The following is a 14921-nucleotide window of genomic DNA, read 5'->3' as shown; positions in this document are numbered from 1 at the left end:
TGTGACAAACACAAGGCAAATCCACACGTGTTTCATTTCAACATCGAGATAACAAGAATGCTAAACACATATTCAAAATTATGCAGACAATTTGCCTAATCTAAAGGAAAAAAAGCAGCCAACCTAATGGCTCAATTTTGATATTTTTATACAAGTTTCAGCAAAAGGTCATAAGATATAAAATGATCAAGTAAGTTTCACCTGGCACACTATCATATAATATTTTCTCAATTGAGGCTGGAAATCTCATCAATACACAGCTTGGCCCGTGTGAGCTAGCAGATTGCGAGGGAACACATCAGATCAAAATTCATTTATTACAGGATTGGTGAGCCAGTGATGAAGTATATGTGATATTGAAAACCCAAAGGACCTGCCAGAACGTGTTGTATAGAGAAGTGGCCTAGATGCTTCAGCTCATGTAATCGCAAAGCTCACAAATTACAGGAAAATTGGATATCAAACCAAAAGATGAGTTTTCGTCTAATTCAAATTTCACTAATGCTACTAATCCAACAACCTAATCCTATCAGATTCTTTATAAATTATTATGAGTTAAATGATCATCTTGCATAACTTGTTTGCAGCTTCTTTAGTGTCTCAATATTAGCCTAGTTCAGTTCTTCTAAACTTTTTAGCGGACTGACAATCAGATAATCAAATCCACATACCCAATTTGCTATTTTGAATAATAGAAGTTACAACACATAATTGAATTCACAAAACGAAAATCCCAGAAAAAGGTCATAAATCAGTTAAAATGAAGGAACTCCAAACACCTAAATTCCAGGAATGAAAAAATTAAGAGCAAAAAATACCCTGAAGTCGATGAAGGTTGAAAAACAAAACTCAAATTAGAGAACATTAAATAGGTGAACTTGAACTCAAATTAGAGAAGGACCGTCTGTAATTAATAACCATAAATCAAAACTCAAATTGAACTTGAAGGCTGACTACAGCAGATCGGAAGTTCAACACCTTGTTTAGATAGAAGGAAATGAAAGGAAGAGAAAGAGAGGGGGACAAACTCTCTTGTTTGGGTAAGGGAAAGGAGAGGAAGGGATCTATTTTCCCTCTCTCTTTAATAAGCATAATCACTCCAAAATTGAAGAGATTTGGAGGGAAAATGGAGCTCACCTCCCCCTCCCTTTCTTCTCTCTTCCCTTCCTCTTCTATCCCTCCCCTTCCTTTCCTTCCTTGTTTCCTATCCAAACAAAGCGCAAATTCCTATTTCAATTTCCGGGAGAAAATGCGAAGGTTACTGCTTGCTTTCAGAGCTCCTACTACCACTAGCACCACCCATTTTGAAGAGAGGGAGGTTGTTGGATGGTCGTCTAGTAGCTCAAGGCTGCGTGTGGCTGGGTTATAATCGAGTAGATTAGTGATGCAACCATACATTTAAGCACCAATTATGACTTCATAAACAAGTTTAATAAGTTTTATAATTGCAGTAGATTAGTGATGCAACGATATATTTAATCTACCTTTAACATGCCATAATTAATCAAGGTTTAAAGATTTAAATTTTTTTGTCATAAACTAAAAAGCCCTCAAAAAACATGTTTATGGGTGGATTTTGGCTTCTGGACAACTCTCAAAGAGAAGAAAAAACGATTTAGAACATCGATTCCACCCAAAAATCACTATTTTTAAGTCGAAATCTGGGTTTGTTGGTCAAAATTAGTAAAGTATGAGATTAAAATTAATTCAAATGAGCTTCTAATATAATTAGAAAGCAAAACCAGAATTTAAATCCATTTTAAATCACCTCAATCAATTATTAGTTACAATAATTAAAATGAGCGCGGCTCTGATACCGCTGTTGGGTTTCGTAGCGTCCAACGCTACGCGGAAGAGAAATCCGCTCAAGACCCGCTCACTAATTAAAGCAACTAAACATGCAATCACATAATTAACAACATAAGAGAAAGAAAGAGAAAAGACATTCTTACCCTTGACGCGTGCTTCGCTCCTATAGAGCTCGGACTTCAAAGCCTTAGCTCCGCAAGTGCGAGAGCCTTCGACGGAGTCCACCCTCGAGACCCGACCCGAACGGCCTCCACCCCGAAGGTTGGTCGGGGCTAGACCAAGAAAAGACTAGAGTATTACGAACTTAAAGGTTTTCTCACCTATAGGGAGATGCCTTATTGAGTTCAACTCGAATGATTTTTCCCAAACCCAAAACTTGGGTATTTATAGGGAATGGAGACTTGATCTCCCTTCTCCCATCAATGTGGGAGATTTGCATTTTCCTCTATTTTATTTAAATAAAAAACAAAATAAAAATGCAAGGCAATGAACAAGCTCCAAGTGTCACAAGGAGGGAGAGAGTAGGTGAGGACGACCCAAAGGGAGGTACCAAATCACCTTACTCCCAAAGCAAAGCACCAACCATCTTTGGTCCCCTCCTTGACCGGCAAACCAAGCCACATGGCAGGCTGGCAGCCTACTTTGGCTGCCAGCTGGCGCCTAGCACCAAGGCTAGGCTGCTGGCTAGCCTGCCCACGCACATGCGCAGCCACACAGCCTGCCAACGCATGCATCGCTGCGATGCTGATTGGTGCTGCTTGTTATGGGACTGGCATGGTGCTTAGTGCTGCTCGCTAGTAAGCACACTAAGCTACACACACGCACACACAACACGCTGCTGCGATGAGTGTGTTGTGCGAGTGCTTTTCTTGGTGCGAGACTACGAAGAGCTGGGCGCTAGGCCCTAGCATGCTAGCAAGCATGCAAGGCACCATGCATGCAATGCTTGTGGGCTAGGGAGGGGCTTGGTGCTTGGCCTAGCATGATGCGATGGCTGGGGCTGCTATGCTAGCACGCCCAGCCATGCACGCACAACCACACGCATGCACGCATCTTGCAATGCTTGGGCCATGCGATGTGCGTGTGCTACGCGATGCTAGGCACCCAGGATACGCATGGGTTTATGACCTCGCCTAGCCTAGCTCTCGCATGGCTAAGTCAATGCGAGGTTATGGCTCGACTCAAACTTGTCACTTGTTGAATCTACGTCTCGTTGAATTCTAAATTCGACTCGACTTCCGACGCTCGGTCTCGACGCTCTAAGCTCGATATCCGACGTCTTTATTCGTAATACTCTAATGACTCATTTAATCATTCAGATTAATTCGTCATGTCGGATCGGTTACTCGATTGGGTGTGACCCGAAGGGTTCAGTCAAGATTAAGCTGTAATATTAATTACACATTAAAATTACTGATCGGAAGCGGCCTCCACCTAGGCATTCTGATCACTTGACCGTACTGAATAATTATCTTTTTAATAATTCTGAACCCTTTATCGGAATAATTGTGGAAGGCATTCCATTCAATCTCCCACTTGTCCTTCCGGATAATTGTGCAATTAGTGTATAGCCCATTTCCTATGTCACTTAATGTCTCTTCATGAACTATAAGGTAGATTCTTCATTATCCTTATTACGTCCTGAAGTGTTTCTCGATTTCTGAGTTCGATTGTAAATAAGCAGATGATTTCCAAAATCCATCTGAGCACGGCCATGCATTTTCATAATCTCGCTCTTCGAGAGGCCTTGTAATCAACAAAGACATATTCCTTATTGTTAATAGGGGGACATTCTAAGTCTTGCATTGTTACTTCCCTTACTAAGAGTACCTAGCCGCCCGAGTGTTGCCGTTATAATCCCCATTTACGGCAAACGTTTGACAACATCAAAACGAACTAGTACTCAAATAAGAGAACTTACAATACTCATGGTTGAGGAAAAAGGTTCCGATAGCTATAATGAGAAAAATATTTATGTCGATTTTAAATCTCTTAAAGTATTCTCATAGGTCGATCTGGTATAGTTCTAAATTAATACCCATGCAAATGATTTATGACAATCATGTCCTCGTAGCACAAGAAATGGTGCTATAAATCATACTACACACTAATCTCAAGTTGTCGTTAATCGTCCATCATTTAAATGACCTTGATTAAGGATAATTTTCGATTATAATATTCAATGTTCACTTAACAGGTGTTGAATATTCTCAGTAATCGAATAGACTCATTATTAAATTCTAAACCACAATTAAATAGTTTGTGGAATTTTATTAGTAAAATTTTATACCACTATGAAATTTCTTAACATTTCATCTTATGATAAATGGTTTTCACCAAATGTTTTAAGAGTAACACTCTTCACAAAACATTTATAGAAATTACACCCATATTTAATATGCTTGCTTTCTTTCATGCAATTCTGGTGAATGTTGTCGTTCACTTATTGCATAGGTTTAGCTATTATTACTTTGCAAATCTTAGCATCTTCATTATCGAAAAATTTCATAATAAGATGATAAAATTTTGATAGTGTTATGGATCATACGTGATTTAGGATTTATTGTCCAAGTGATGGTTCCCGCTCATTTTTATGACTTGAGATCTTTCAACTTGACAACCTACAATCAACGTTCGACAATGAACATTCCAGTGATCACTTTCTTATTATTGCCTTCCAGACAACAATATTCTCAAGATATATTTCAGTAGACATTCTAATGGTGATTTGCTCGGATTTCATTCCAAACGGCTCACAATGATTTGAGAGACCCTAATCACTTGTGATTATGGAAATTTACCTTAAATTTCCGCACTTTATACATGGATGCGCGTTCATGTTACCATTCTCAAGCCATGACGCATTCTAGCTCGTGCTTATAAACGACTTCCTTATTAAGGATCTAATCCTTGCTACATCAATTTTCAAATTAAATTTGTTTCCATACGTCAAGAACTCATCCCTTCTACTTATCCAAGTACTTTGGATTTTTCTTGATCATATCTAACGATTCATCACTTAGATTTAGATTGATTGGTATTTGATACTTCTCATGCTCTAAGCATGTAAGTTGAGTTACGACTCCATATCATAGCATACATGATGGTTTTAATTGCAGAATTATTCCAATATTATTCCATTCATGTGACCTTTTAGCTCATCCAGTTTCACCGAGTATTGCTAAATTGTTTGCTATGTGATACGGTTGAAAGTCTTTACTAGAGTCTTTCTTGTTTAACTTAGTATTTGCGTAGCTTATACTTAGTTCAAACATTTACTTAGTTTTATACATATGGGTTGAAAGCCTTTCAAAGTCCTTCATGTTTAACACGGTAAATTCCTCTACTCATTTAAACATTTTATTAAGTCTATCCAATAGATCTTAATTCCCACTATGTACTAGGTATCGCCTTTTGCTTGGTCCATTGTTAAAATCCTTTCAAATCTAAGCATTTAGCATTTGACAGTCATTTTACAATAGAGTTCGTAAACTTCTTGTTGGACCATACAAGATTGATTCTTGCTCCCACTAAACTTCTTGTTCATAAGAATTTTTATGATTCTCCATAAGCCAAACTTTTTATTAACTTTATGAGAATACATGTTCCAATTCCTACATGCAATGCTTCACTTAATCCCACAATGGATTTCTTGAGCTTGCTTTCAAATCTAGCATTATTTAGATTCTCAAAAACCTTAGACTATTTCCATAGTCTCTTCCTAAAACCCATTTTAGGAAGGCGGTTTCGTTATCTATTTTGCCATATTTCATATGCGCAATTGTTGCTAGAATAGACACGAAAAGACTTAAGCATTCCGATTGGTGAATAGGTTTTTCTTAAAATCAACACCGTGAATTAATTGTATCATTTTCAACCAATCTAGCTATGTATGCATTATGCATTTCACATTTGTCAGTTTTCTCCTTGAAATCTTATTTGCGATTGATGGGTCTTTCACCCTTCATGCAAATGAATCAAGTTCCAAACATGATTTACAAACATGGAGTCTATTTCGGATTTTATGGCCTCTAACCATTATTCGGAATTTGGATTTGTCGTAGCTAATTTACAAGACACTATTCTCTCACCATCTAATGGTAAATAGTATGCTTGTAAGTCTTAGGTTTATTTCTAACTTAATAGAAATTTATAGGATTCAATCTAAGCCTTTGGTAAATTCTATACCTATACGGGGTAATGCATCAAACACTGAGTTTCAAGGTGCTTTTAAAGCCCTTTGATTATATTGATCTTACTCCGCCACTTCTAAAGTTTTGTGAGTATTGAATTCTCATTTAAGACACTTGTAAAGTTCTTTGAGTATTCTTGATCAATCATTCTCATGAAACCCTTCTAAAGTCTTCGGAGTTTCTTAGTTTATGTTTGTTGCTAAAATCGATGGTCATCGAGTTCATTTTCCTCCCACTTGTCGTTTTGGAAATGTGTTACTTTCTAGAAAGACACCACTTAGAGCAACAAATACTATGTTCTCAATTAGGTTGTGGAAGTAATGCACGTAGTCTCACTTGAATACTTACAAAGAGACATGTATATTGTCTTTGGGTAAAAGTTTATTGTGAAACAAACAGTTAGCTCCTTCTCGAGCTACCTTAGCCCTTATTGAGCCACTTAGCTCCCACTGAGCCAAAGAACTCCGACTGAGCTAAGAGCCATAGACATATACTTGAAAAGATGAAAGAAACTATTTCTATCCAGAACTGAATATCGTGTCCTTTCATAGCTTCAACAATTTTTCTGTTTAGTGTAACACTAGTCAGTTGTGCAAATCTTTAAGAACTTTATAGGAAGGGATGTGATCCATTATCATTCGAGTCATTTCCAAAAGGCTTTGAGGTCTCCGTCAAGACATACTATATTCTTTGTGGAACTTATCATGAAATTTCAATTTCATATGATCACTCTTGGCTTAAGCAAACATCGCGCGATCTAATCTAGACGTTTTGATATCTTGCCAAGTTGATTCTATACTTCATTGAACATTTAAGTTTTTCAAGGTCCAGTTTGTTCACATTTGATGAATGTAGCCACATTCCACAACGCGAAAAAAGGTCTTTAGCACCGGTTCAAACCCCCCTTTGCGCACCGGTTTTTAACCGTTCCAGATTTGAGGGATGCCAAATCTCTAAAGATTTGGCACCGGTTCAAAACCCGAAATACCCTCTTTGGCATCGGTTAACTGGTGCTAATTACCCATGGCGTGCTTTATTATTTTTTGGTTTTAGTTAGAATTGGCACCGGTTAACCGGTGCCTATTACACCTTCAAAAAAAAAAAAAAAGTTACGACTTTTTCCCTCAATTTTAAGGAAGCAGACAATGCAATGAAACAAAACACCAAAATCCCTCAAAAAAAAGGCCAAATCGTATCATACATTAATCATACACACACACACAGAGTGTATATATATATATATATATATATATATTCATCAAATTAATTGTTATTTTACAATTTAAAAAAAAAAACGCAACAATGAACAACAAAACATGTTAATCCGAATCTTGAATTCGTAGCTTCTTCTTTGTGGAATCCTTGTCATATTTTTTTGAAGTAATAATACTACCTACATCATAAAACACGAAAATTAATAAAACAAAAACCAGAGAAGAGATGAGAAAGAAGAATAAGACATCCAAAAAAAAAAAACAGAAAAGAAACCCTGAAAAAACCAAGAAACCCAGATCGAAAAAACAACACAAAAAACATATGAAACAAATTCACAACAAATCTTTACAACAAAATTGAACAATAACAACTAAAAAAAACCAAAATTAGAGCTAGAATTTACTAGAAAAGAATGAGTGGATTTATGTAAATTGGAAACAGGCTTCCAAAATCCAAGCGCACCAAACTTAGTGACAACTTCTTTAACAGACTCAAATGGCGTTGAAGTATCAATTTCACCCTTCAATTTTCCTGAATCCCCAAACCCTAGGGTTTCTTCGTCCCCCATTTTCAATCAATCAATAAAAAAAACCCACAAAGAAAAACCCAAAATAAAAATTGACCCTTTTGATTTTTTGGCCTTAGTTGTTGAAAAAATTATCAGGGGTCTTAATTTAATGCCGATTGAAGTAGAAAAAGTCAAGAAAAAAGGAAAACAGAGGAAAAAGGTGAGAGTAGAAGAAGAGTGTTGTTCGGTGTGAAGGTTGAGGGGTTTAACCATAAAAACCCGAAAAAAACCCACAAAACCTAGAAATTTTGAACCCAGAAAAACCCAAAAAAAAAACCTAAATATGTCGAACCCAGAACCCAAAAAACCTAGAAACTTTAAACAAAAAAAACCCAAAAAATTCTGATTTTGTAATAATTGACGAAGAGAACATGAACAATTAACGGAAAAAACCCAGAATCAAGGCAATTTAACATAAATAATTGAACCAAAACGCAAAACTAAAGAAACCAGAAACCCTAACCTCAAATTTTTGATTTTCTAATAATTAACGGAGAGAAGAACGGCGGCTGGTGATTGCATGAACGGCGACGGCTAGTGATTGCATGAACGGCGGGGGCTGATGGTTGCATGAACGGCGGGGGCGATGGTTTCGAAATGTCGACTAAGGTTTTGAAAATGAGGAAGAAATGAGGAAGAGAGAACAGATGAGGAAGAAGAAGATGAGAGAACAGATGAGAGAGAACAAGGGATGAGAGAGAACGAGAGATGAAAGAGACGAGAGAGGCGGATTATGAGAGAGAGAGGGGCTGAGGGAGTATATAGAGAATATAAGGGTTTTTGGCACCGGTTAACTGGTGCCTTTTCTTATTTTTTTTTTTTGGTTTTCATTTTCTAAAACAACGACATCGGTTAATCGGTGCCAACACATTTTTGCCCACCGAATTTTAAGAACCGGTGCGAATTCCTCGGTACCCATTTGCTTTTTTCTACTAGTGTTCTTTCAAATTCTTGCGATACGTTGAAGTAATGGAATCCTCTTTAGCTTTTGGAGTCAATTGTCTATGCCAAGAACAATAACTCCTTTCTTTGACGATTTCAACTAGTAAGACTTGCTTGTCTTAGAACGATTCCGAATCAATCAACTATCAAGAGTCTATCTAATAGAGCCTTGAGTATGTTCTTGTCGATGTGACATTGCTAATGATGTTTGGAACACAAATCATGTCCATGACTTGAACCTTGTGAGTTTTCATGTTAAGGAAATGTTTGTTTATAATCTAACATTCTTGACTCATGGCTTAGACAACCATGCCATTCAAATAAAACCCGCAACTATTGCTCTTTTATTGAATGTGAGTCTTTCCGTGTGTAAACGGATCGTTTGCTGATTATGGAACACAATAACCATTAATTGTTCCAGCCTTGGCTCTAAAGGACTTTAAACAAAACAAATGACCTTACAACTGATGTAGCATAACTTGCTTCATTCAAAGCTTGTAAGTCAATAACTTAGCTTGACTTCAATGGTTTGAGGTCACTTTCAAAGTGGAACACTCAAGCAGTATCCAATACTTATGAAGATAACGAATTGCTAAGTTGACCATAATAGCATGAACTCATGGGTAGAAAAGGAATCTTATTCCTGTCCTTTATTCCTTGTATCCTATATTTCTTATCATACAACATCTCATAACTTTAAGAACCATTTCTTTAAGTGCCTTGACTTTTACACTTTGTTAGGCATAATTAAGCATCTAATGCGCCGTGAAACAAAGTTCCATCTTTCCTTCAATTCTTACTTGAATTACTACATCAATGAGTCTTACTCATTAGTATGTGAAGCGAAAAGATATGTTGGTTGTCAACTATTGACAATTTGAGTTTTTGAACTCAATATTTCATGTTCATCAAAACTACCCAGTATTTTGAATACATGATATCCAACCGTCCTTTCATACTTAAGTCATAAAAGTCAATTATGAGAGGTTGTATTTTAGAAATTCCTTTCCATTATCTGAGAATTATTCTCAAAAGATTTCCTTTACCAATCATTGAAAACAATATAATTTGATTCATAATTCCACAAATATAAGTGCAAAGTATAACCATTTATCAAGTTTATAACATAATAAGTTTGAAACTCAAAGCATACATGCAAACTTTCAATCTTATTACGCGTCTTATCCACACATTAAAATTTGTCCCTTTTAGGTGGGAATAAAACGATTCCAAGATCCCAAAAATCAGAAAGTGATTAAGCATGGTTTGGCTTGTCTTAACACATAATATTTTAGGGTAAGAAATCCAATTGCTAATAGCTCCAAGCTACTCTTAGTTCGATAAAACGTCGCATCTAATGCTTCCTTGACATTTTATCTCCATTGCCACGACATCTAAGGACTCCTAACTGATATCGTTGAGCTTAACCAAGACGACTTGTATACCTAGTATACCTTAAGTTTCTAGGGAAGCGGTGATGCCTCGCTTTGGCGTAGCCCATCACCATGCGCATTACTTCGGTAAGTGTCGTTCTTGGAATGGCAAATTTGGCTCAATATTATAGGGACTTAGGGTTCTATGTTGGTTGATTTAAGTAAATTTAATTAATCATCGCAACATTTGAAATCCTAAACATGCATCTATCATACCATTCAATCATATGTAAACACAATTATATATAGAAAACATAAGTAAAAGATTCATTTGGCAACTAGCATGACTCCTTGAGTCTTCAAATCTTCAAGGGTCTTCGATGCAACTTCTTGGCTTGTCTTCTTAGAAACGCCGTCTTCGAGACATCTCCGCCAATTATGCATCTACTAGCTACTACGACTAGGAATAATCTAAATACTAAGGTAAAAAAATACGCAACGGTACGCAGACCGTATTTAGATTTACAAATTACATAACGGATCGCAGTCCGTATTTACTATCCTAGTCGGGCCCCACTATTTGCCATTTTCACAAAACCTGTGAAACAATATACATTGCATTCATCCATTCACTTTATGTGAATGGCCCATGCATTTTATAACGATAAACAAGTAACAATGCATAACACGCGCAAACTAGTAACTAACTTAGGTGGTTAATCCAATTAACGCGCCTAATTAAAACTAGTCAAAGTTGTTGAATATTTTATGTGATTAAGACGCAATTAGTTTAAGCAATTAACAAAGTACCCACTAAATTCCGCATCCAACTTAATTAATCCAATTAATTAAGTCGGTTAACCCAAATTTTGTCAAAAATATTTTTGCAAGAGCCGGAAGAACCAAGCCCTAGCCTCGTTAAAATAAATAAATAAAATAATTAAAATGGCCCCAATTACGCAAAATAATAGCCCACAACATACCCCAAGTGCCTAGCATCAAAGCCACGGGGTTAGGCTTGCTAGGCACTAAGGCCGAGGCTGCTAGCCTAGGGTGCTCGGCAGCGCACCATGGCTGCCTAGCAGCCCCTAGGTGCTTTGGCTGAGCTTGTTGGCTTGCCTACCTAGCATAGTACGACATGCTTACTAGCACCACGCGCATTGCAGCAAGATACGCATGCTTGCGTGCGTGCTGGTGCTGGCAGCGTGTGCTGGGCTTGCTAGGGCTTGTTCCCTTGCTGCCCAGCAGCATGCGGGCACCTTCACACAGCACATGCATCTCCTCGCTCAGCCATAGCACCAAGCGCAGCCTTGCATATACTTTGTTGCACCATGCACCACACACTTGCACACACACTAGCGCATCAACGAGGCAAGGCAACCCACCACGCACCTTGGCAGCCACATGTGGGTAGCTTGAGCAGCCCGGCAAGCCTAAGGGCGTGGCTTGGGATGAAACCATACATTTAATCTACCTTCATAAACATGCTTAATAAGTTTTATAAATATGATTAATAAGTTTTATAATTGCTGTAGATTAGTGATGAAACCATACATTTAATCTACCTTTAACATGCCATAATTAATCAAGGTTTAAAGATTTAATAATTTTCGTCAAAAACGAAAAAACCCCTCGAAAAACATGTTTCTGGATGGATTTTGGCTTCTAGACAGTGTTCAACGAGGGTAAAAAACGATTTAGAACATCGATTCCACCCAAAAATCACTATTTTGAGTCGAAATCTGGGTTCGTTGGCAAAAATTAGTAAAATACGAGATTAAAAACAATTAAAACGAGCTTCTAATCTAATTAGAAAGCAAAATCAGAATTAAAATCCATTTTAAAACACCACAATTAATTATTAGTTACAATAATTAAAATGAGTGCGGCTCCGATACCGTTGTTGGGTTTCGTAACGTCCAACGCTACGCGGAAGAGAAACCTGCCCAAGACCCGCTCACTAATTAAAGCAATTAAACATGCAATCACATAATTAACAACATAAGAGAGAGAAAGAGAAAAGACATTCTTACCCTTGACGCGTGCTTCGCTCCTATAGGGCTCGGACTTCAAAGCCTTAGCTCCGCAAGTGTGAGAGCCTCCGACGGAGTCCACCCTCGAGACCCGACCCGAACGGCCTCCACCCCGAAGGTTGGTCGGGGCTAGACCAAGAAAAGACTAGATTATTACAAACTTAAATGTTTTCTCACCTATAGGGAGATGCCTTATTGAGTTTAACTCGAATGATTTTTCCCAAACCCAAAACTTAGGTATTTATAGGGAATGGAGACTTGATCTCCCTTCTCCCATCAATGTGGGAGATTTGCATTTTCCTCTAATTTATTTAAATCAAAAACAAAATAAAAATGCAAGGCAATTGACAAGCTCCAAGTGTCACAAGGAGGGAGAGAGTAGATGAGGACCACCTAAGGGGGGGGGGACCAAATCACCTTGCTCCCCAAGACAAGCACCAACCATCTTTGGTCCCCTCCTTGATCGGCTGACCAAGCAACATGGCAGGCTGGCAGCTTGCCTTGGTTGCCAAGGCTGCCAGCTTGCGTCTAGCACCAAGGCTGGGCTGCTGGCCAACCTGCCCACGCTCATGCGCAGCCACACAGCCAGCCAATGCATGCATCGCTGCGATGCTGGTTGGTGCTGCTTGCTATGCGAGTGGCATGGTGCTTGGTGCTGCTCACTAGCAAGCACGCTAAGTTACACACACACACACATCACGCTGCTACGATGCGTGTGTTGTGTGAATGCTTTGATTGCTGCGAGGCTACGAGGAGCTGGGTGCAAGGCCCTAGCATGCTAGCAAGCACGCAAGGCACCATGCCTACGATGCTTGCGGGCTAGCGATGGGCTTGTTGCTTGGCCTAGCATTATGCAATGGCTGGGGCTGCTATGCTAGCACGCTCAGCCATCACGCACAGCCACACGCATGCACGCATCTTGCGTTGCTTGGGCCATGCGATGTGCGTGCGCTAGGCGATGCTAGGTACCCTTGATACGCATGGGTTTGTGACCTCGCCTAGCCTAGCACTCGCATTGCTAAGCCAATGCGAGGCTACGGCTCGGCTCGAAATTGTCGCTTGTTGAAACTACGTCTCGTCGAATTCTAAATTTGACTCGACTTGCGACGCTCGGTCTCAACTCTCTAAACTCGATATCCAACGTCCTTGTTCGTAATACTCTAACGACTCATTTAATCCTTCGGATTAATTCGTCGTATAGGTTTGGTTACTCGATTGGGTGTGACCCGAAGGGTTCAGTCAAGATTAAGCTGTAATATTAATCATACATTAATATTACTGATCGGAAGCGTCCTCCACCTAGGCATTCTAATCACTTGACCTTACTGAAGAATTAGCTTTGTAATAATGTTGAACCCTCTATCGGAATAACACACTTGTTGGAAGTACACCATTCCTTTCAGCAAGGGGAAGAGGGTTGCTCCCGTGGTCTAGTTGGGGATTTTTTTTAAAAAAATTAGTATTTTTTTCTAATTACAGTAATTTTGGCCAATAGGGTAGTGACACGTGGACTCTTTAGTAAGAAAACACACCGGAATAGAGTAGGGGCGGTGATAGTTTGATACCTACTGGATTTGGGCTTTGCAAGTGGTTTTTTCTTTTTTTATTTTTTTTATTTTGCATAAAATGGGCGATTTTTAAAAAAAAGTGGTGTATTGAAAATGGTATTTTTTACAAAGTTTCCTTTTTAAAATGCTTCGGTTAAAAAATCACGGAGTATTTACAACAAAACACTCTGATTTTGTATGAAACGGAGTATATTAGAGTAAAATGCTTCGTTTTTTATTTAATCGAAGCCTTTTGTCTTAGTTTTTTATTGGAAAATTTAATAGGAATAATCCAACCTTTTGTTCGTTCTCCCATATTAATCCTACCTTTTGATTATTCCTCATTAATCTAACCTTTGCCCCCCTTTTTCTCACAGCAACCCTTGCAGGTCATCTACCGGTACAACCGGTTATAATTTCTACGTGGCACTTCCTAATTGGTTTTTGTTTCTATTTAATTTACTTTTTTTTAATATGTCAAAAAAAAAACAAAAAAAAAAACCACCCTTCTTTCTTCTTTCTCTCTCTTCCTCTATCACCAGATTCACCACCATAGCAGTCTATCTAGCTTGAAATTTGCTCCACCTCCGTTAACCACCCTTGACCACCTTACACCAAAAACAATAACCACTACACCTTTGGCCACCACTAGCACCAAAACAGCCACCACCTACCGCACCTCAACCACCTGATTTCAACCCCCCTCCACCCCATCCCCACCACCAGAACCGCCCCTTCCATTTTCGACCACCACTGCCCACCCCACCCTACCCCCACAGCCCGAAACTACCACACAACCCCACCACTAGCAGCCACCACCACTACCCCAAGACCCCAATTCCGTCAGCCACCCTATAATCCACCCAAGCAGCCCCAAACCCACCCCTTATCTTTCCCAGACCCCGATTCCTTTCCCTAGCCCCCAATAATCGCCCCCTCCCCTTCCCATGCTCCTTAAACCACCACCACCCCGATATCCTAATTCCGGCAGCCGCCCTGAAACCCACCCTTTTCCCTTACCCATTTTCCCTTTCCCAACCTCCCACCTCCACCGCATCCAACTTCAAACACCAACACCTCTAAGCGACCCATCTCTCCTCGCTAATTCTTGCTCGTGTTGTTGTTTTGCCCCCTTCAATTCTCTTTCCTCAGTGTTACATGGATTGGTGAAGCGATGGAGAAGAGGTGGCGTGCGGCGGTTCTGCATTGTAGCTGCATTGTTGTTGACGGTGGAGAGGAGG

The sequence above is a fragment of the Chenopodium quinoa genome, unplaced genomic scaffold, assembly GCF_001683475.1.
Source record: "Chenopodium quinoa cultivar QQ74 unplaced genomic scaffold, ASM168347v1, whole genome shotgun sequence".
In the NCBI taxonomy this organism is placed as follows: Eukaryota; Viridiplantae; Streptophyta; class Magnoliopsida; order Caryophyllales; family Amaranthaceae; genus Chenopodium; species Chenopodium quinoa.
This window is presented reverse-complemented; position numbering follows the sequence as displayed.